This window comes from Chlorocebus sabaeus, chromosome 1, assembly GCF_047675955.1.
Source record: "Chlorocebus sabaeus isolate Y175 chromosome 1, mChlSab1.0.hap1, whole genome shotgun sequence".
NCBI lineage: Eukaryota > Metazoa > Chordata > Mammalia > Primates > Cercopithecidae > Chlorocebus > Chlorocebus sabaeus.
The window spans coordinates 52,695,502-52,717,288 of record NC_132904.1 but is presented as its reverse complement, the minus strand read 5'-3'; the positions used below and the strand labels follow the sequence as shown (position 1 = coordinate 52,717,288).

The 21,787-nt window shown below is 48.0% G+C and overlaps 1 protein-coding gene across 8 annotated transcripts in view; it reads left to right on the top strand.

The window, feature by feature from the left end:
* MICAL2 (microtubule associated monooxygenase, calponin and LIM domain containing 2) overlaps positions 1–21,787 on the top strand; it is a 243,298-nt gene that overhangs the window by 21,395 nt on the left and 200,116 nt on the right. For 5 of the 8 annotated variants that reach the window (XM_073018242.1, XM_073018225.1, XM_037999707.2 and 2 more), the window contains exon 2: positions 6,412–6,482. The exons of 1 other annotated variant lie outside the window; for it this stretch is intronic. The gene's annotated coding sequence lies outside the window, so the exon portion shown is untranslated. Of the gene's footprint in view, positions 1–6,411; positions 6,487–21,787 lie in introns of all 8 variants that reach the window. 2 more of the 8 variants (XM_073018227.1, XM_073018235.1) reach the window with 1 other exon arrangement.

The window sequence follows — 21,787 nt, the reverse complement described above, 5'->3', positions numbered from 1 at the left end:
ACAAAGGGGAGCAAATGAGCCTTAGGGCTGAAATGACTTGCTTGAGGTCTCACAACAGACAGGCAGCAAGGCTGGGATCCAAGCCTAGGGGTGGGCTGCCGTGAGGCAACACCCATCCTTCTACCACCTCTGCTTCCTGAGTCCTGGCCCCTGTTTCCCATGCTTTTTAGTGTTCCTCGCAGTCCCAGCCAGGGCACTCAGCAAATGCTGGTTGAATAATATTTCCTGGCTGGTTTAAGGGAAACCAGGTTTGCGGGGGGAGCGCAGGAAATGCGACCCCTTGAACATTCCACCCTCTTTCAGATTTCTATCTGGTTCAAGTTGCCCATGGATCCCTGCTAGTGTACTGCATGCCACTCCGACACCAGGCAGTGCTATGCTGTGCGGCACCATATCTCACCCAGGAGTGAAACCAAATCATGCCCTCAGGGAAAATGAGCCAGTTCCTTTTTATTTTTTTAAATAGCAGAGAATAAAGTTATGAAAAGAAAAAGAAAAGTAAGGGAAATACCTGCCTGGATAATCCCCCATGACTGGGGCAACCACTGTCTGAAGCTGGCAGCTGGAAAACAAGAGAACAGCCATTAGCTGCCACTGGGCCCTGGGCAGTGTGGCATTATGAAGCCTGTGTCCTGTGAGGGTCAGCAGGTGAGGCCTTCTGCTTGGGATGGCTTATTGACTTTCCTTATACCCACAGATACAGCCAAGGCCCTGCCAAGGGCTTTTCTTCTTGACATGATTGTTGTCAGGAAGATTTTCATATCATTCCAGATCATAGTTTCCAGTTTAATTCTCCAGCAAACACTAGAGGCTACCACTTCCATCTTGGCTATGTCTTCTTTTGTACCAACTGACGCTTGTGTCTTTACTTCTTACTCCACTGGTTAGTTTATGCCTGTGCAGACCTTGGTGCTGTGTTCCCTGGGGCCTGTGGAAGAAGGCGCTTGCCTGTGCTCATTTGTGTGTTCATCTCATGGCCCATACTGCAGGAGAGATGGGCGGTCATCGGCATGTTTTAGTTCTTAGTTTTTGCTACCAGGCCATGGATTTTTTTTCTGTTTCTTTATATTTTGTATTATTTATTTTATTTTTGAGAAAGAGTCTTGCTCTGTCACACAGGCTGGAGTGCAGTGGCACCATCTCGGCTCACTGCAGCTTCTGCCTCCTGGGTTCAAGCGGTTCTTGTGCCTCAGCCTCCCAAGTAGCTGGGATTATAGGCATGTGCCACCACACCTGGCTGATTTTGTATTTTTAGTAGAGTTTCACCATGTTGGCCAGGCCGGTCTCAAACTCCTGACCTCAAGTGATCTGCCTGCCTTGGACTCCCAAAGTGCTGGGATTACAGGCATGAGCCACCATGCCTGGCCATTTTTTCCATTTCTTTAAAACCCTTTAGAAACACACCTGAAGGTGCAACTTCTTTTCCTGAAGGAAATTAAACCCGTGCTATTAGTAGGCATGGGGTACGGGAATAGATCATCTTTGGGTGCCGGTCCAGAAAGTAGTGAGTAAGTGAGACAAGCAAAGATAATATTGTTTAGCACAATGCTATGCATCAGGCACTATAGTCATCCCTGTTAAGTCAGAATCTCTTGGGACAGGTGACTGAGAAAAAAAACAAAAATAAAACAAAAAACATGCAAGGGAGATGATGTTTTACAGCCTGTTGGCTGCTTATCAGGCATAGGCAAATCTTGCCCTCAAGAGCAGGAAACCCACTGATACATGCCATCCAGTAAAATCACACTAGAGCTCTTTGAGATTGAAATAACTAAGGTCTCAAAAAGGAAACTTGCCCAAGGATGTACCTGGGCTGTCAAGATACTGCCTATCCTGTTTGTGTCTCAGTGCTGCCCTTTCCTCTGAGTAGTTATGAATAAAGGAGCAGCAGGACATTGCCATCACCTCTGAGGGATCTGAGCACAGATGTGAGTGACAGTAGAAATGGGCTGTGTGAGAAAAAGAGCTCAGGCTCCATTGAAGTCAGAATGTACTGAGGAGGTGGAGTGCATTGGGTGGAACAGGTACGAGGCACTAGTGGCATGACCTTGGTGAGTTAGTTATTGACCTTTCTGAGCCTCAGTTTCTTCACCTGGAAAATGGGCTGGATGATCATCCAGTTCCCAGTGTTTCATTGAATATTAAACAAGATTATACAACTCAAAGAGTGTGACCCACAGTGCATGGCACATTTAAGTACTCAGACAAGGCAAGTTTTCTTCACTTATCCATGCTCCCTGCTTTCTTCCTTACTTCTTCCTCTAAAAAGAGTTGTTTTAAATAGCTATCTGGATTTTTTTTTTTTTTCTGCACCACTTCAAAGTCAATGAAAATCAGCTTTAACTTCCTTCTTTCTCTTCTTCCCCTTTCATAATAGGCATGGCCCCGGGGCTGGGTCTGAGGCTCGGTTCTCAGCCAGGAAGCACAGGGCTGGGCTGCTTGCTGTTGGTTTCAGTACCTTCTTCTCCCAGGAAGGGCCCTGGTCCAGGGGCTTGCAGTGGCCTCCCCTCACTTCAGTCTGTAAATACCTTGCTGTACATATTTGCTCTCACTTGGCTGCCTGGGTCTCACCAGGTGTGCAGCTGGCTTTTCCTCCTGGGTGGGATTTGGTGATGATAAAGCAGGCACTTGTTGAGGGCTATTATTAATTGAGAGTTTTTTGGTTTCAAGGCACAGGAACCAAACTTGAATGAGCTTAAGCAAAAATGGGATGCATAACTCATGCCTCTCATACCAACACTTTGGGAGGCTGAGGCTGGAGGAGCGCTCAAGGCCAGCAGTTCAAGATCAGCATAGTCAGCATAGCAAGGGCCTGTCTCTACACACACAAAAAAATTAGATTAAAAAGGATACATTGGAAGATTTCGGGGAGGCTCAAAGATTCGAAAGAGGTGCGGAAGAATCAAGCCCCAGGAAGGCAGCATGTGACCTCCAGCATCCCCAGACCAGAGTCCCCTGTTCAGTGCACCATGGCTGCAGGCAGCTCCCAGCTGGCCCCACACAGCCCTGTCGCCAACCTGAGAGGACCAGGCCTTCCCCAGGAGTTTTCAGATTGGAATTTGGCCTGGCCTGGAGCATGTGCACACCCCTCGTACCATTGCTAAGGAGAAAAGATACTCCCATGAACCCACCTTGAGTCCTATACCCTCCTTTTTGGCTGGAGAGTGGGAGATGGGGTGGAGTCTGTTATCAGGAGAGAGAAAGAGAAGAATACTAGTAATATTAATAATTAAGTATAATACTCACTTTTCTTGAACTACTTTGCAAGACACATTCTAAGCTCTTTACCTGCATAACTCATTTAATCTTCACCGTCAACCCGTTTTACATACCAGGAAACTGAAGTAGAGAGAAGTTAAGCAATTTGCCCAAAGTCACATAGCTAGTTAGGAGGAGAGCTGGAATTGAATCCAAGCAGAGCGCTCCAGAAGTGCCCTTAACTACCCACTCTGATGCAGATAATAACAGACATCACCTTGAAGCACCTGCTCTGAGCGAGCAGCGCGCTAAGTCCTTTATAGCGTTATCTCAGTTAATCTTCAGAGAAGCCCTGTGAAGTGGGTACTAACATCATCCACATTTTAAAATAAGAAATTGAGGCTCACAGAGATGATGTGATTTGTTTAGGGCCATCCAACTAATTTAAAATGACAGAGCTGGGATAGGACCCTTGGTTTGCCTGATGGTAGGGCCCAAGTTCCTAACTGCCTCAGTGGGTAACACTTCTCTTGTTCTGTCTGAAGCTCCCCTGGTCTGGCTCAGCACCTGAGTCTTTGTCCACAGTGGGGGGGGGGGTGGGGCTGGGATGTGGAGACCCCTACCTGCTGCATGCTGCTGAGGGGTCAGCTGTGAGGTTTTAGCTGGTCTTGATATATCTCACACTGACCTACACCAGATGGTTCTTGAACAAGTCTTTAGTGCATTGAAACTCTGAGTTTATTCATTTCTTCATTCAACAAATATTTACTGAGTGCCTGGAGGCTCCAGGCCCTGTCCGAGTGCTGGGGTCCCTCAGGGAAGAACTTAGACTTGAAAAACATCCAAGAGGAAGGTTCCCGGAGTTCCTGTCACTTGGGCCTGTCATGTCCCACTTAATCTCACAGGAAACCTTCCCTGTATCACCCAAATCAGGCCCACGAGGGACCAGAGACCTCATGCTTCTTTGCTCGACACTGGCCTGATGGCAAGTCCAAGGAGAGACGGCATTTCTTCATGCTGGTTGATTACAAAGGAAAATATCGTGTCAGGGAATGAGCATGGGTGTGGACTCAGGCCAGCTCCATTGGTAGTCCCAGGGCTGCTGTGGTCTCTGCTCATTGAGACTTTGGGTGAGGTACTTCGCTGGGCCATGCCTCAGTTTCCCCCTCTGTAACGATACTGTACTACCTGTCTTACAGGGTTGCTGGGAGTATTAGCTGAGGTAGCAGTGTTAACTACCCAAGGCAATACCTGTGCACAGGTTAATCCCTCCCTTTTACAACAACTAAGTAGTTTTGTTGGTGTCTCTGAAAGTCAGGGTACCTGGAGCAGGGCCACTGAATGGGGTCCCAGGTGAGGAAATCACCAATTGTATCAAGCTCCTCATTTTACAGATGAGGGAACAGAGGCCCTGACACTCAAAGGCCAGAAGGTATTGGACTCTAGGACCTTCTAATTTGTTGGTGTTACAGGGAGCTCAAAGTGTATTTGGCTGTTGGTCAGACAGAGGGTACGAGTTGGTCCCTTGAGTGGCTGGACACTGTGCCCAGGCCTTTGTGAGCATCTGACTGGTGGTCAGCCCTTGTAGCCTGGTCCAGTCATACCTACCTCCAACCCACCATGAAGACAACCCAAGCAGAACCTTAGAGAGCCCCGTGTCCCTGCTGCTGGTCTCCACAATGCCCTAGCGTGGACAGGAACTTCTGTTCCTGAGATCTAGAAAGCATTGACAGGGTCCCTGGCTTCTGAAACTCTGGTTGGACCAATGATGCAATTCTGTACCAGGATGTCCAGCTCCCCACCCACGGCTCCCAGAAGCTCCCCTTGAGAAGCAGGGGGCAGGCAAGTCAAGGCCTCTAGCCACTCTGACTTCTGGCTGGAAGCAGCAGCACAGAGCCTGCAGCTCAGGCTGATAGAATGTGGCCCAGGCAAGCCGGCCTGTTTGTCAGCTGGCACAGGCCCCGAGGGGTGTGGGCTTGATAATGATGATGATGGGCGGGCAGGGCTGCCGCTTCTGCCCAGGTGGCCGCCCTTGGAACTTGCCAGGCTCGCCCAGTGTGTGGGCCCACCAGGGCTATGGTCAGAGTTGATGTCCAGGACACCTTCCCCTCAGCTGGGTGGGAAAAACCATGAGCACTGGGGCAGCTGGTCCTGGGCTCCAATCCTGCCTTGCTCTGGGGCCTTGGCAAGTGCCGTCTGTTCTGCAAGCCTCTGTTTGCTGTCTGTGAGAAGCCATTGAGATAAAGCAGGTGTAGTCTCCACCCTTGATGGTTCCATGTGTGACCGGTACACAGCACTTCGTAGGCTCTCTCCCATTAACAGGTTGAGAATTTTGAACAGTGAATGGAATCCCATCTCCCAGCACTCTAACGATGTGTGCTCTTTGTGTGCCAGAGAGAGAGAGAGAGAGTGTGTGTGTGTGGGAGAGTGTATGTGTGTGTGTGTGTGTAGGCACCACTCTGTTGAGCAAAGTGCACGTATACCTCCCTGGAGTATGAGTATTGCCTCTTATAGATGTCAAATTTCACAACTGTGTTAGTTTTTGTCCCCTTGAGGTTACTTCCTAAATATTTTGATTTATTTTTTAATGTGGAGGTAAATCATTAGAAACATTTTGTAACTCTGGGCTTCGTTTTCCAAACAGCTGTAGAGGTATGTTCTGCAGAAGTAATAGGATGTCATCAAATAATGTGGGTTGTCACTAGAAGCCAAGAGAATAATTGGTTTAGGAAACTCAGCCATGATCAGCTGGTGCACTTTCATAACTCCCTAGTTTACTCAGCGTTAGACAATGGGACCAGTGTCACACTGGGGACTTGTTATCAAGTTTTACACCTGCTTGATTTACTTTCATTGTGTCTCATGCTTAGAAATTCTGACACTTTCTGTTTTTACTAAAGCAGCGAATAAAGCATTGTTTTCCAGATCCCTCCTACTCCTCAGCAAAGTCTTTGTGTAGAGATCTGATAAGCCCTTAGGGTGCCCTGACTGCAGCCAACAATAGAATTTGTTTAGCCATCGTGCTATGCCTTTCTTCATGTGCAAAACTTGTTGGAGCACAGAGAGAGATTCTTTGTCCATTTCCTCTTGCTGGGTGAAGTGTCCCACAAGGCAAAGTGCACAAGCATGCGCGACCTCTTGGAGGAGACTAGAAAGGAGGCGTAAGCTAAGATGATGTCACTGACATTAATTGTTGGGCTCTTGTTTTTAAAGGAACATGGCAACCTGTGTGTGTCTCATCCCAGAAAGAGAAGACTTTAACCACTGTGATGCCTGAGAATCCAGTGAGTAAGTCACAGTGGTAGATCTTGTTTACCATGGAGTAGCTCCTGGGGGCTGGTCCTAGGCTTAGGAAAGTGTGGGATGTTCCCACCATCCTGGGGCAGCTTGCCATGCCCAGGGCGCGCTGTTCCCTCTGAGTCAGCACCGCCTCCTCTGCACTCCCCTAGCGCTGTGTTCATGCCTCAGATACACCACTGAGTTAAGGTTCGTTCATCTGCTTGTCCCACCTACCGGCTGAGGGAGCCTTGAGGGCAAGGAACCAGACTCTAGCTTTCCTGTCTGAGCCAGGCAGCAATTCTCGGCAGGTACAGTACCAGGCACATCACAGGGGACCAGCAGCTGTTTGTGGACTCAAGGAGTCTCAACCCTGAGGTTTAATCAGGGCTTTACGGTCCACAAAGCTTTATCACGGACAGTGTTCCATGGGAACCTTGTGCCCTGGGTGGGGTGGTCATATTATCCTTGTTTGTTTTATAGATGTGGAGGCTGGGGTCTGAGGAGTCGGATAGCCTGCCACAGGTGGTAGGCTAATAAGCGCCTAGGACTCAGGTCTTCTGTGTCTCAGGCTAGCCTGGTTTCTGTAATGTCAAACCTTATAATTAGAAAGGTTGTTTAGAGTAAACCCCTCATTGCCAAACAGGGAGACTGAGGCCTGGCCTGAAGATACTTTCTCAAGGTGACAGGACTCACTGGTGTCCAATGGAGAATCAAAATGCAGGCCCTGGACTTCTAGTCTGGCGTTTTGGCACCCCTCCTCCCTTCTTCTCTGCTCTGCTCCTGTATACAGCAATCAGAGAACATTTTGGGACCATAAATCTGTGTTTACAGGAGGGCAAAGAACTCACAGAAAGCCATGAGTTAGAAGGAACATAGGGATGAATAAAACTCACCCTTCTCTCCGGGAGCTTCCCTGGACATGTGAACCTTGGCAGGGCCTGGAAGAGGCTCAGTTTAGTTGTGGGAGGAGGGAGGATGAAGGTGAGTGTGAGGGGAGAGCATCAGGACCCAATCCAAGAAACCTGGGCATGGGTGGAGGCCCCAGCGGAGGGGCAGCCAGCGTGCGTGTCAGGGCATTTGGCAGCTGGCCTGGTGGGCGCTGAGGGATCACGTGGGGTGAGGAGTCCACGGGAGTCCTGAATGGCAGGATGACAAGGGGTTGACTGGACCTCAGGGAAAGCTGCTCCAGGAGTTCTCATTCTTAGTATCTGGGGAAAGACCCAGACAGAGAGCTGATTGGCCAGTCTGCCACAGCCTGAGAAACGGTCCCCTCTCTGGAGAAACAGAATACAGTTTGTCCACAGAGGAGGGTCGGGCGATGAACAGTGAATTCCAACGTTGTCTGAAATGTGTGTGGGGAGGGGAGTGTGAGCAGTTCTGGCTGGCGCAATCCTGTTGCCTTCAGATGAATTTTGGTTCTGCTCTGTTTCTGATTGAGCACATGTGCTGCTGTTCTCTCTTCCCCTTGGAATCTTGGGTCCCTCCTGGCTCATCCATTCAATCCAGGCTTGACCCAGGGCCAGGTGGGTCCTGGCTACTCTTCTGTGTTCACTCCACCTTTTCTTGCAACTTCCTGGACTTGAGGACTGGGACTGACTGCCAGCTTCATCTCCATTGGCAGGGTGAAACATAAAATCTCCCCAAATTACAGAGAATGTGATGCTTGCCAAATAGGTACCCTGGATTATTTTCCAAAGCATTCCCAAATTATACACTTCTCTGGGGCAGGGGAAGTGTGTCATGTTGTATCATGATTGTTTACACTTCATATTCTTTGCACTTTACGTTTTATAAAGGTCATTTCATCTTCATGATCAAGCAGGTGGACTTCTCCCATTTTACAGATGAGAAATTTGCCTTAAGCAGGCTTAACCTGCCCAAGGCAATGCAGCTGTCTAAGGGCTGAGCTGGGGCATGGCCCAGTCCTGCTGTTTATAAATTCCATGATGTCTCTCCTCTGCTAAACTCCAACCATAGTAAATCCCTGGAGGGCCTGAGACATAAGAGGAGCTCAGTAAACACTTGTGGAATGAGTGACTTTTGGCTTTTTTTTTTTTTTTTTGGCCACTCTTAACCATAAGTGGACCCTCTTTGGCAGCAAAGAGAACACTACCCTGTGGAATATTTGAGTTTCTTGCCATGATAAGGAACTGGTGAGCTGTCTTCTCACCCACCCTTACCTCTGGGAACTAGGTCACGCACACTGAATAATTAATTTCTTGACTTTTACTTGGAGCTTCCTCCTCCTGACACTGAGATGATATGTTAGACACTGATCTATGAGAGGTCCTTGGCAGAAGCAGATCCTATTGTTTGTTGTCACAGACCTTCAGTGACCCATCTAATTGCCCATGAATAATACCTGTGGCCTAAACAGGTCAGCCTTCCAGGCAGTTCACTCATCTCCTCCTTCTACCCTTCCCCCACCAACCTTCTCTAGACTGAGGAAGAGGGACAGGTGTGTATTATCTTAGATATGCAGGGTTCTGTAGGGTCAAGGGAGCCTACCTCTTCCTTGTCACTGACCTCTGAACTTTTCCATATTTTTGTGGCAAGGGTTGGAGAAAGAACAAGAAAACCATGTCGAGATGGGAAAGAATTCATAGGCTCCGGAAGGCAGTTATCAAAATATCTGCTGGGTCTGCTCTTTTCCTAAGTGACACTTGGGTCATGTTTCTTAGAGTCTGCAAGGGATCCAGCTGGCCTCGTTAGACTCTTGAGGTCAACAGAATAGAGTAGAAACAAGAGTGGGCTGAGACCAAGAGACCCATGTTCTGGTGTTGGCTGTCCACAGCTTAGCTATGTAGCCTTGGGCGAATCATAGAACCTCAGCTGCCTTCAGATTTCTTATTCAGGAAGTCAGGGAGGGGTGGAAGTTTGGTGGCATCTTAAAGAAGTCTCCTTGACTTCTGTGGTCCTGGTCCTCAGTGCCTCTCTCAGTTTGTCCTTGTGATTAGCACTGTCTTCTCCTCCAGATCACTTCCTCCTCATGTGGTCAGATCTTGCTTCTGTAAGCACTTTCATCCTGACCTTTGTAGCTTTGCCATCTCTCCCCTGCCCCACCCTGAGTTATGCCAGAGTGCAGATAAGAACTCCCTGTTGCTGCCCTAGTCTCCTGCCAAGCAGCATGGGAGAAAACTCTAACCTGGTGAGATTGTTAGAGATCTAAGGAGTGAAAGTTGGTTAGTATCAGAGGAAAATGGGATTAAAGGTTGTTGGGATTTTCAAGTCCTTGATGCCCCAGGGTACCTGGATTGTACTGAGTTGTTTGATCAGAGGGTAGTCAATATGTTCTTAAGAATATGGCCCCAAGTTGGCCAACCCTTGTGATCAGGGGTGACCAGACACTTTGGAGAAATAAAGGGAATAGCATTGGTAGAAGGTTGCTCAGTGAGAGATGAGAGATATCTCAGATGAATAACCAACATGAAAAGGGGAAAGGCTAGGTCGGGAAGGTGGATTTGCCTCTAACATTTACAATTGTAAAGTATTAAAGCTGAAAAGAACTATAGATCCTTTAATCCACTTCTCTCATTTATTAGTAAAGAAATTGAGGCCCAGAGACATGACTCGAACACACCCATAGAGCAAGCCGGTGATAGAAGTGAGACAGAAGCCAAGTCTCCTGATTCCCAGCAAGTAGCTCTCTCCACAGTTCCATGTTGCCTCCTCATGTGGGTTCAGCCACCGTACCTTCCTCTTTTCTCCTCCACCCTGCACTTGAATGTCTCAGGTGTTAGCAGGGTCCCCACTGCTCCTACCTCATTGTTTATCAAGGCCTAATAAAACCTGGGTGCAACAGCATGGAGAGGTTTAGGCTTCTCATGTGCAGGCTGTTTTGATTTGTACTTAGTGACTTAACACTGTTGAGTTGCCATTATTCTGTTTTATGATGTGTCTTGGGGTGAAAGATTAATTCAAGACAGGAAATGAAGGCTATATGATGGCCCAGCCTTAGCAGGAGTATCCTCCTGTGAGTTTGCCATTCAAATCAAAATCACATGAGCATTGTTGCTAAGCAGGCCTTGTTGTGAGAACCTCCAGCAAACGGCATGGATTACACTCTCACTGGCTCTGAGAGGGGCTCTTTCTGTCAGAGGCTGGCCATCCTGTCACTATGCTGATGGCACATAAACCAGAATGGAAGCCACTCACTTTTTCTGTAGAACTCCATTTGACCCAACACTTCCTGCTGAGCTCAAGGAAATGCATCTTGAGCACTTTGCATTGGGCAAGCACTAGGTTTACATATATTACCTTGTTTTTCCTCATAGCAGCTCTCTGAGAGGTAGGCATATCTATCTGTTATATTGGGGAGAAAATTGAGACAGTTACAGGTTAAATAACTTGTCCCTGCCCACAAGGGCCAGGACTCAAACACAGGGTATCTGACTCTAAAGCCCTTCCTGGCTCCACATTTCACATGGCTCTCTGCACACAGAAGGGAGGGCTGGGGAAAAATAGGCAAGGCATTGACTGAGGTGTCAAACATTTAATATGGGACTTCCAAATGCCAGGTCCTGGGCTTGGTTCTTGGGATGCAAAAGTGAGTAAGACCTAGTCCCTTTACTCCTAGGACTTGTGACCTGGCCTGTGGTGGCACAGATGTATATGATGACATTCATAGCTCCCTTATCAGCATTATAAAGAGCCATACCAAGTGCTCTGGAAGCACTGAGAGGAGAGCAGCACACAGGGAAGACTGCACCAAGGAGGGGCTGTGAGACTTGGGTACTGAAGGATGATCAGGAGGTTGCCAGGCAGAAAAGGAGGCAGAGAGTTCTCCAAGGAAACTGGGTGGTAGTGTGAAAGGGCCTGATTTGGTGTTTGGAAGTAAGGAGGAGTAGTGTGCGTACTTTCTTCTTAGCTGAGGGTGCAAGGAATGAGACATTCAGTTGAGAGATAAGCTCTGAAGTGAGAGAGGAGGGGAGTTCAGAAGTAGACTGTCCAGGGCTTTGCAAAACACTTGCTGCTAGGTGAGATTTATTGAAAGAAACATTAGCAGAGACCAGGAAAGCTTCTCCAAATATGAATTCTCCAGCTGTCTGATGGATGTTTCTGTAGAGAGAAAGGAACTTCTGCTGGGGGCTCATTTTCAGAGCGTTTGTGTAGGTTTTCTGCATTTTGTGTCTCACACATGAGTGGAAGTGATTATTGATGGGGCAAAGTGAATGGAGTGGGACGGGCCACACCAACAGTTCATATTTAAAATGTCTCAGATTCCTCTTGCCAGATAAGCTGATAGCAAACACCCTTGTGAGTTCCTGCGCAGACTGACTCTCCAGGGATCGTTTTGCATTCCAGACAGGGTCACACAATATTTCTGCAGGAGCTGGGGCTCTGGGGTGAGAAAGCTACTTAAAAATAAAGACCAACAAAAAATATAGTTGTTTCTAAGGATGACATTTGCAAGGCAAAAGTATCCAGGAAGTAGATTATTTGTCATGAGGGTGAGCCAGAATTTTTAAAAATATCAGATCATTAGAGTGGAAGGAATAATGGTGGAGAGAGAGAGAGGAAGAGAGAGAGAGAGCTCCAGGAACTCTTGTCTCCTGGGTGTGGTTGTCCCTGCACACCCCCACTTTAGTGAATACCTTGCCGAGGTCTGCCCCAGGAAATGAGTTTCGAAAACTGAACTTTGAGCCTGAATTGTCTTCTGTGGAGAAGAGCAGACCAATAAACAGAGAGTGATTTGGAGTCTAAGACTTCTTGGTCTTCCATCAACAGTCCCTATCTGCTGCCCTTGGGTTTTGTATCTTTATGAGAAAAGAAAAAAATCTTTTTTGGAACAGTTGGGGCTTATTTTAGTAAACATGTTTTTCAGAGCATGAGCCCAAATACCAAGGAAAGAGTCCAATGTCTTTATTCAGCCAACAGAAATGTATTCATCAGGATGATGAGAGCCCGTCTCCCTCCTACCAGGGAAAAGTCACTAGCAGGGCCATACCTTTGGGGCTCCCCTCCCCTGCGGCTTCTGGATGTTGGAGTTTGGGGCTGGTAAGGGACATTTTGACCCCCTGAATGGTCAAGGACCTTTCTGGGCCCTGGAACCTATGACCCGGCCTCTCTGAGCTCTCAGGAACGTGGCCTCTGAGTGTGGCCTGGAGAGGCAGCGTTCTTACCCCAGCCTGTCCCACACAGGTCTGCGTTGCTCTCAATGTAGCGATGTGCTACACTGCTCATGACTCTACATTGCAATGGTTCTGCAGCCTCCGAGCCATTACCAAATAGGCAAATGTTAAAGGGCTTTCAAACCTCAGTGCTCGTGCGCCTAGTCCAGGGAGGTGAAACACAACCTGTCAGACAAATAACCTCCTCCAGGCAGTTCAGCAATTGAGTGTAAGTTAGAGACTGGTTCTACCCTGTCTTCTCAGACATGCATTTCTGTACTTGCCATCTGTAACCTTACTTGGCTTTGTAGACGTTTGGGGAGAAGTTCCTGGGAGACTTCAGTTCCTCTGTACAGTAGAGGATTGGGTCAAAACTGTCCTGATCTTTCAGTTCTGTTCAGATATCTGAACTGCCTTCTGATAGCGGCATATTTTCCCTGGGCAGAGAGCTCCTCTCAGGCCACATCCTGATGAAGGAAGGAATCCTTTCTCAGAGCTGTCTCACCCTGCCAGTTTCTGGTCTGTTCACTCTCCTGAGGTTGTACCTAAGAACTGTCAAGTTGGGTTCATGCAGTACATTGCCTGGCACATGGTAATCAATGTTGAATGAATGAATGAATGACTAGCAAGGAAATTCTTCTGTTTTCCAGCAGAACAAAATGGAAGTGAACAGGCCTCAGACTATGTGGCCTGCATGCTGTCAGGACCCAGCATGCACTTCAGAAAAGACCCCTTTGGTTATTGGCGCAAAGGAAGTTACCTGGTAAAGACCCCTTCTAGCCAGGACCTGGAAAGACAGACGATGTTTAATCACATCACCTCAAGATGAGGAGTCCTGTTTTCAGGGCTTAAAACGAACAAACATCAATAGCGACAATGAACCACTGGGAATGCTGGCCCTGGAGAAAGCAGGGGAAATCATTCTGCTGGCAACCCCTGCATACCTAGCCAACCCCAGCTGGCCGAATGTCCCATGCTTGGACAGGTCTCCCAGGAACCTCATGATGGGGCTCTTCCTTTGTCATGCTGCCTCTCTACAGCACAGGTGATTTTACATCTAAATCTTAGATCCTGACTTCCCAGGTGTATTGACATTTTGGTAGGCTTTGAATAGCCCATTAGTTATTTCTGACTCAGGCAGGGCTCACCTGTCTGTGCAGGTGTATACACCTGCTTATAAAGGCTGAATGCAGTGTACAGGCCCTTGTGCAGACTCTAGGGTGAGGGACGTGGCCAGCTGGACTGCCAGTTGGGTGAACGGCCCCACGAAAGGAGTGCACAAGCATCTCAGAGGCCAGCAGACTACTGAGAGCCAGGAAGGTGTTATTTGTGTTGTTAATAACATTAATGACGATATAAGCAAGAAAGCTTCTGTAATTGTATATCAGGAAATTAATCCTGAAATTGGTAGTCTGTAATTCGCATGAAAAATTTAGAACTCTTTTAAGTGAACTCTAAAGGTGCTACCGTGGAAGCAGTTCCTTCCCTCCGGAGCCACATTTCTACTCGTAAGCATTCATTCATTCAACAAACGTACCGCCTGCTGGGAGCAGGCACCACATTGGCACTGGAATTACAAAGATGAAGATCAGTCAACAGCTTATCAGTGAGTGAATTAGCTATAAAAGACGATAATCCAGAAATTATTTGAATCTTAAATATTAGTTATCAACTGAGAACCCAGAGCTGGGGTGAATACTCTGGGAAATAGAAAATAAATAAAAAATATCAGCCCTTCCTTAAGGTTACACATTAGATTGTCCAGACAAAATTAATGCACAGAAGACATGATAGGTTCAAGGCTAAAGGAAAAGCCAAATGGCGTGGTCTGTGACCTCTGTGTGGGAACTCTCTGTCTCCCCCGTTTCTCAGAAGACGGGAAGAAGCATCTTATTCCTTTGGCATCCACGGCACCTAGCAAGGCCCCGGTCACAATATAGGTTATCAGTAAATTGAATGAATGGAATCGAATGTGGCCAGTGGTTCCGGAAGTTGGCTGATCAACAGAATTCCCTGGGGAGTTAAAAACATCTTTACCTCTTGGCCCTCAGGCTGCAGGGATTCTGTTTGGGAACAGGCCCAGGAAACTGAGTTTTCGTAGACCTCCTGGGCAAATCTGCCTGACAGCCAGGTTTGGTGAGCTCAGGCGTAGACTCTGAGTTAGAAGAACACAGGTGGGTAGGGGACGGGGTGGCGGAGGGCTTCTGAACCTGAATGCTCCAGCCAATCCCTTAAGATCCTGCCCTGGTGCCACGTTCTCAGGGAGCTTCTCTCAGGTGCGGAGTCACTCCATCTTCCAACTCGGCATCCACATGTCGTGGCACTCACCTCCCCGGCAGCTCTTACCAATAACTGTTAGTTTGTTTGGATTTCCTGAATAGAGTGTGAAGCTCCTAGGGGGCACAGCTCGTAGTAGGTTTTCAGTCAGCACCATGGAGCTGACTGGGCTTCAGAGGATGGGTGAGGTTTGAGCAGGGGCAGAAGTAAGGCAGAGACCTGATGTGAGGGCAGCCACAGGGTAAGCCTGAATGCCTTTGGGATTGAGCCTGACAAGGAAGAGGGGGCTGCATGATGGTGGGGGGGAACCCACTGAGCCTGGCGGGAGGGCTTGGACTTGTAAAAGGGCTGTAGGGAACCCTGAGAGCTTTATGAACAGGATAAAGGAGAAGCTAGTGAGTTGGGAAGTGGAAGATCAGTGAGGAGGCCCATGGTAGCTCAGGTCAGAGCTGGCCAGGCCCTGGATGAAGTGGCAGGGTTGTCGACAAAGGGCAGCCACACTCTAGCCACTACATACCCTGAATTGTGTGTGATACTCTTGATTTGATTGTATCTACCAGCAGTGGTTATTGAACACCCACCATTGCCAGGGGCACGGGCACCAGGCCCTGGGGCTTGCAGCCTTCAGCTTCAGAGCGCACAGTCAGGTGAGGTAGGAGGGGCCACAAGTAGATCAATGCAAGGGTATGTGCAAAGCTATCCTACAAACTTCCCCAGAGTACAGTGTGGAAAAGAGGGCCCGGGGAGGGCAAAATAATGCTTCAAAGAAGAACAGTGCAGCTAAGGATGCAGCCCAGCCAGGCGTCACTGTGTTTCATCCTGAAGTCACCCAGTGGGTCAGGACTGTTATTATACCCATTTTATAGATGAAGAAACTGAGGTTCAAAGAGGTTAGGCAACTCCTCCAGGCTCACACACCTAGTAAATGGTGGGTTGGGTTTGGTGACCAGTCTGCCTGACTCCAGAGTCCAAACTGGGACCTATGACACTCTGCTGCCTTTGATGTTTCAGCCCTAAAGACCACTGGGTTTTCACAGGTGAACAGAGTCCAGATAGGCATTCCAGATAGAGGAATCAGCATCAGCAAAGGCATGGGGGTGGAAGTGTGTCGGAGTGCAGTTTATTGGGAAACTGCAAATGGTTCCTGATTCTAGAGTATGAGGGGGCGGGAAAGTGATGAGAGGAGAGACTGGAGGGGTGGGCTAGGGCTAGATCATGAAGGTAGTTTTTGTTTTGCTCCATTAAGATGTTTGGACTTCACCCTGCATATTGTCAGGGAGCTGTTGAAGGATTTTGAACAGGAATGTAACCTGACCAAGTGCACATTTTTGAAATAAAGATTTCTCTGGCAACAGTTTGAGGACAGTTGGATTGGAGGGAGGTGAATCTGGAGGCAGGAAAGGTATTGAGGAGGAGATTTTGAGTGTTCCAGGTGACAGCAGGTAGAGACCTGACCCTTCTAGGAAGGATGGGAGGCAGCAAATGGGGCTGTTGAAGAGGCAGGACTTGGTGACTGGCTGGCTCTGCAAGATGAGGGAAAAGGGGCAGAGAAATTTGACTCCAAGGATTTGGCCACAGAGTCAGGATGGTGCTGCTCACTGAGGCTGGGGCTGCAGGAGAAGGAACAGGTGGGGTTGGAAGGGAAATTGGCCACACGTGAGGTCTCTAAAAGCTAGTGAGAGGAGAATGTCCAATTGTTGGTGACGCAGGGGCCTGAAATGCAGCAGGGAGCTGCGTGGTGCAAGTACAGCCTGCAGAGATGTGAGGACACAGATACTGGTTGAACTGTAGGGGTGTGGCGGTCCATGAGAGTGAAGACCAGAACCTTCATTTTCAGGGGCAGTTAGAGAGGGGTCTGCCCTCTCTATGGGGCCTCAAGATAAGGTCCCATAAGTGGCAGTTGCATTTAGCAGCAGTTGGTGGTGACGTTGGCCTAATGCACCGGGTGGCCTGTGAGAAGAAACCAGATTGTGGTGGTTTGATGGATGAGTGGGAGGTGAGGAAGTGCACATTGCACGGCTGGACTATTTTATCAGGAAACCTAGGCTGTGAGGGGAAGAAAGAAGGTTGCTATTTGTTTTCTCCCATAAAAGCAAATATAGATCTAACTGGTTGGATTTGTGCTCATTTTGGGGAATGACTTCGTATTGATAAATTCACAAATCAGAGAAACAAAAATAAACTTTTGTTGAGCAATGAACTTTTTCTAAGGGTGTTTGAGAAAAATGAGGTCAAATGGTACAGTTCTTCCGAATGGGGGATTGGCCCAGGAGGTCAAGGCTGCAGTGAGCCGTGATCGTACCACTGCTCTCCAACCTGGGCAACAGAGTGAGATCCTGTCTGAAAAAACAAACAAAAACAATGCACACAAAAAACAGGGGATCTTTGGGGGACAGACTCTACCAGCTATAGCTGGGCTGTGAGCTGCTCTGGGTGGGACAGCTCTGCAGTCATCCTGGGCTCTAGCTGCTGTGCCATGCACACAGTGAACAGGCATAGAGAAATCCTTTTCAAGTTCACTTGGCTGCGACTTCGATATGTCTTCGCCAGCATCCCTCTGTATCCTCCAGACTGGTATCAAGTCCCAAAGGCCTAATTTCAGCCAGTCAGGAGACATAGTGCCATTTAGATACAAAGGTTCCCCTGGAGAGTGCCTTTAAGAGGGTGCTGGGCAAAGACTTGGTGGAAAATCTGTTTTTAGCTGTCTTACTATAAGAGAGAGTTGGTTAAGGTGAAGATGAGCTACCCTCACCTTTTATGTGAAAATGCATCAATTTCTGCCTTGGTTTGGCTTGGGCTACCTAGAGCTTCAGGTGGTAGGAATTATCCCCACGCAGCTTCCCGGGAACTGGTGCTTATTGAGCTCATCTGTGGACCCAGCGCTGTGAGAGACCCCTCCATTTAATTTTCACAGGAACTCTATGTTGTTTATGACTTGCTCAAAGGAGCACTTAGTGACTCAGAAGCCCATGTTCTTTCCACCACATCACACTGGCTTCCAGGGACTCAAGAGCTGAGTGCCTGGGGGTGTTTCTGAAACCAAGGAAATTAACTAGCTTATCTGTTCTAGTCTCCTGTCTTATGCTATTTGCAAATAGGGAAAAGATGTCTTTTTCAAGATAGGGTGTATATGTGTGAGTGCCTACGTAGAGGGGTGGGCAGGCTTATTTCCGGGGGTCAGGCAACTTTTGCAGGACACTGAGGTACTAATAGAAGGTAAGATGTAAAATGACAGACCTAGTTGTTATTGGAAGTTGGCCTGCAACAGTGGGGTAAGAGACATCTTAATTCCCTTGTGGTTGACCTTCACATTGGGAAGGAATGCCTTCTGATCCAGGCCAAATTTGACATACCCACTACTAACACCTACTGTATTAGCTAGGGTAATGCTTCCTGCCTAAGAGATAAGTTCCCAGTTCTCAGTGACTTCACATACTGCACATTATAGCTCACATATGTAAAGTCCAAAACATGTGTTCTGGTCAAAGAGGGCTTTCCCCCATGCAGGCATCCAGGGGACTGGGTCCCTTCCTTCTTGTGGCTCACCATCTTCAACACGCAGTTTCCAAGGTCTTTGTGCCCTGACAGAAGTAGAAAAGGCACGAAAAATCACTATGGGGGATTCTTATGGGTCGGTCTGAGAAGAGGCATGCGCCGCTCCAGCTCGGATTCCATGACTTAGAACCTGATCACCTGGGCTCACAGCTGCAAGCAAGGGTCCAGGAGGAAGGAGCAGTCCAGCTGGTGGTGAGCTAGCTCATCTCCACGACACCCACCAACGCTCCAAAGACACCTCTCAGCTGAGCTTTCACTGGTGGATTAGATGCTGTTCTCATTTGATCTATAGATCCTAGCATTTTGGAGTTTGATGAGGTTAGGAGAGTATCATGAATCAAAGGTCTTAGCTGGGCGTGGTGGCTCATGCCTATAATTCCAGCACTTTGGGAGGTCGAGGAGGGTGGATCACTTGAGGTCAGGAGTTTGAGACCAGCCTGGCCAACATGGTGAAACCCCGTTTCTACTAAAAAAAAAAAAAAAAAAATTAACCGGGCCTGGTGGGAGGCACCTGTAATCCCAGCTACTTGGGAGGCTGAGGCAGGAGAATCGCTTGAACCCAAGAGGTGGAGGTTGCAGGGAGCCAAGACTGCACCACTGCACTCCAACCTGGGTGACAGAGCGAGACTCTGCCTCAAAAAAAAAAAAAAAAAAAAAAAAAGGAATAAAAAGATTCAAAGGTCTAGACCAGAGCCTACATCCCTGATGTGGTGTGCAAGACAGTAGTGCTTGTGTGCCTGTGGCCCCATCTGCTTTATGTGGGAGCAATATGGGTATGCTTATTTAGGGTGCCACCCACTCTGTATAGGAATTGTTGGAACACAGGGTCTGAGTGTTCTTCCTGGGTAGGGCGATGTATGCTAGGCCCTGAGAGCTAAGATCAGGGAGCTGGTGCCCAACCTTCCCTGGGGCACTGAAGGGTATCTCACAGGTGCCGAGTGGTTGGGGAGGAGTGTACCTGTGGTGAGTCTGGGGAAGACAGAATAGGAAATAAAAATGGGGAACTTGGCAAGGCTGAGCCTTGGTGGCCTTCCTGAGGTCAAGTGAGATTTGGAAAGAATAAGAGAAGCCTAGATGACTTTTAAAAAAAGATAAAAAATATTTCATTGACCAATAAAAAACAGCAAATGTCTTTCATTGACCTAATGATTTGTTTATTGTATTTTAACTCAAAAGTATTTCAGAAAGTTAGCAAGATTTTTAATTAGACCACAGATTCTATTCCCTGGCCTTGGGCCGCTCCCACTTATAGGAGGTGGTGATGGTGGTAGTGGTGGTAGGGGTTTTTTTTGTTTGCATTTTAGTATCGTTTTTGTGGTAAAATTTACGTAACATAAAATTTATCATTTGAACCTTCTGTTTGTCTGTTTGTTTTGAGGCAGGCTCTTGTTCTAGTCACGCAGGCTGGAGTGCAGTGGCATGATCATGGCTTACAGCAGCCTTGACCTCCTGGGCCCAAGCAATCCTCCCACCTCAGCTCCCCAAGTACCACAAGTGGGACCACAGACGCACCCCACCACGCCCGGCTAATTTTTCTTTGTTTTTTGTAGAGACAGAGTCTCACTGTGTTGCCCAGGCTGGTCTTGAACTCCTGGACTCAAGCGATCCTCCCACCTTTGCCTCCCAAAGAGCAGGAATTATAGGCATGAACCACTATGCCTGGCCCATTTGAACTATTTTTAAATGTAAGATTTAATGGTATTAAGTACATTCATGTTGCTGTGCAGCCATCACTACCATCGTTCCACAGAATAAACTGGAAGTTGGCACTTCTTTTTTATTTTTTTGAGATGGAGTCTCCCTCTGTCGCCCAGGCTGGAGTGCAATGGCACAATCTTGGCTGACTGCAACCTCCACCTCCCAGGTTTAAGCGATTCTCTTGCCTCAGCCTCTTCAGTAGCTGGAATTACACGCACGTGCCACCACACCTGGCTAATTTTTGTATGTTTGGTGGAGACGGGGTTTCACCATGTCGGTCAGGTGGTCTCAAACTCCTGACCTCGAGTCTGTACCTATTTAATAATAACTCTCTGGCTGGGCGCGGTGGCTCAAGCCTGTAATCCCAGCACTGTGGGAGGCCGAGACGGGCGGATCACGAGGTCAGGAGATCAAGACCATCCTGGCTAACACGGTGAAACCCCGTCTCTACTAAAAAATACAAAAAACTAGCCGGGCGAGGTGGTGGGCACCTGTAGTCCCAGCTACTCCGGAGGCTGAGGCAGGAGAATGGCGTAAACCCGGGAGGCAGAGCTTGCAGTGAGCTGAGATCTGGCCACTGCACTCCAGCCTGGGCGACAGAGCGAGACTCCGTCTCAAAAAAAATAAAATAAAATAAAAAAAGTAATAATAATAACTCTCCGTTCCCCACTTCCTCCAGGCCCTAGTAACCACCATTCTACTTTCTGTCTCTATGAATTTGCTTATTGTGGGCACCCCTCACTGTTAGTTTTGAGATAGGCTGGCCTCCTAGAAATTGGGATTCACAGTTCACAGTTTTCCTGGGCACCCAATGTGGTACCAAGATGATTCCGGTCACATGCAGAAGCGTCTGCAAAGCTTTTGGTGGTAAGATGAGCTCTGTGTGTGGGGTAAGATGTACGTTATTTTGTCAACCAGGTACACAGGTTTCCTTCTTGGGGACTTCACCAGCAGGGGATCCTGCAGGCACAGCTGAGATTTGAGTCGGAGGCAATGCCTTCCCCATTCTGCTCTGGAATGTGGGTGGGAGAGCGTGGGCTCTGGAAGACACCTGCTGCACTGGACGCAAGGGCCCTGTAGTCCCTCGAGTGGAGTGGCTAGAAGGAACACAGCCTTGGGGGACTTGGCCCTGACCTGTTAACATTTAAGCTAATTCCTTAAATTAGCACAATGTCAGTGTTTCATGCAGGATGACCCTTTCTGTTTTGGAGAAAGATCACATTGCTAGTGCTGTGTAGCCACGAAGGGCCCAGGCCCTGAGTTCCACCCAGCCCTGAGCACTTGTTAGGCCTGGAGAAGATAAGATACAGGAGGCCCACCTCCTGTTGTTAAGATGGACAGTCAGGGAGAGAAGACTCCTGGCCTTGGAATGTGTATGTGAGAGGGGCTGTAAAAGTCATGCACGTTCCTGGTAGAAACTTTGGGAAATACAGAAAAGTATAGAGTAAGAGTATACTAACAGCTATCTGAAATGCGATCCTACACACATCACCACTGTTCACATCTGGCTTATTTCTCTTCTCCTATAGACACTGGACATTATTTTATGGAGTCGAAATTATATTGACTTACTGGATCCATATCCTGCTCTTTTCACTCTGCATTATGGCATAAGCATTTTCCCATGGATTAAGTGTCTTTATAAATATTATTTTTAAAGGGCTGCCTGA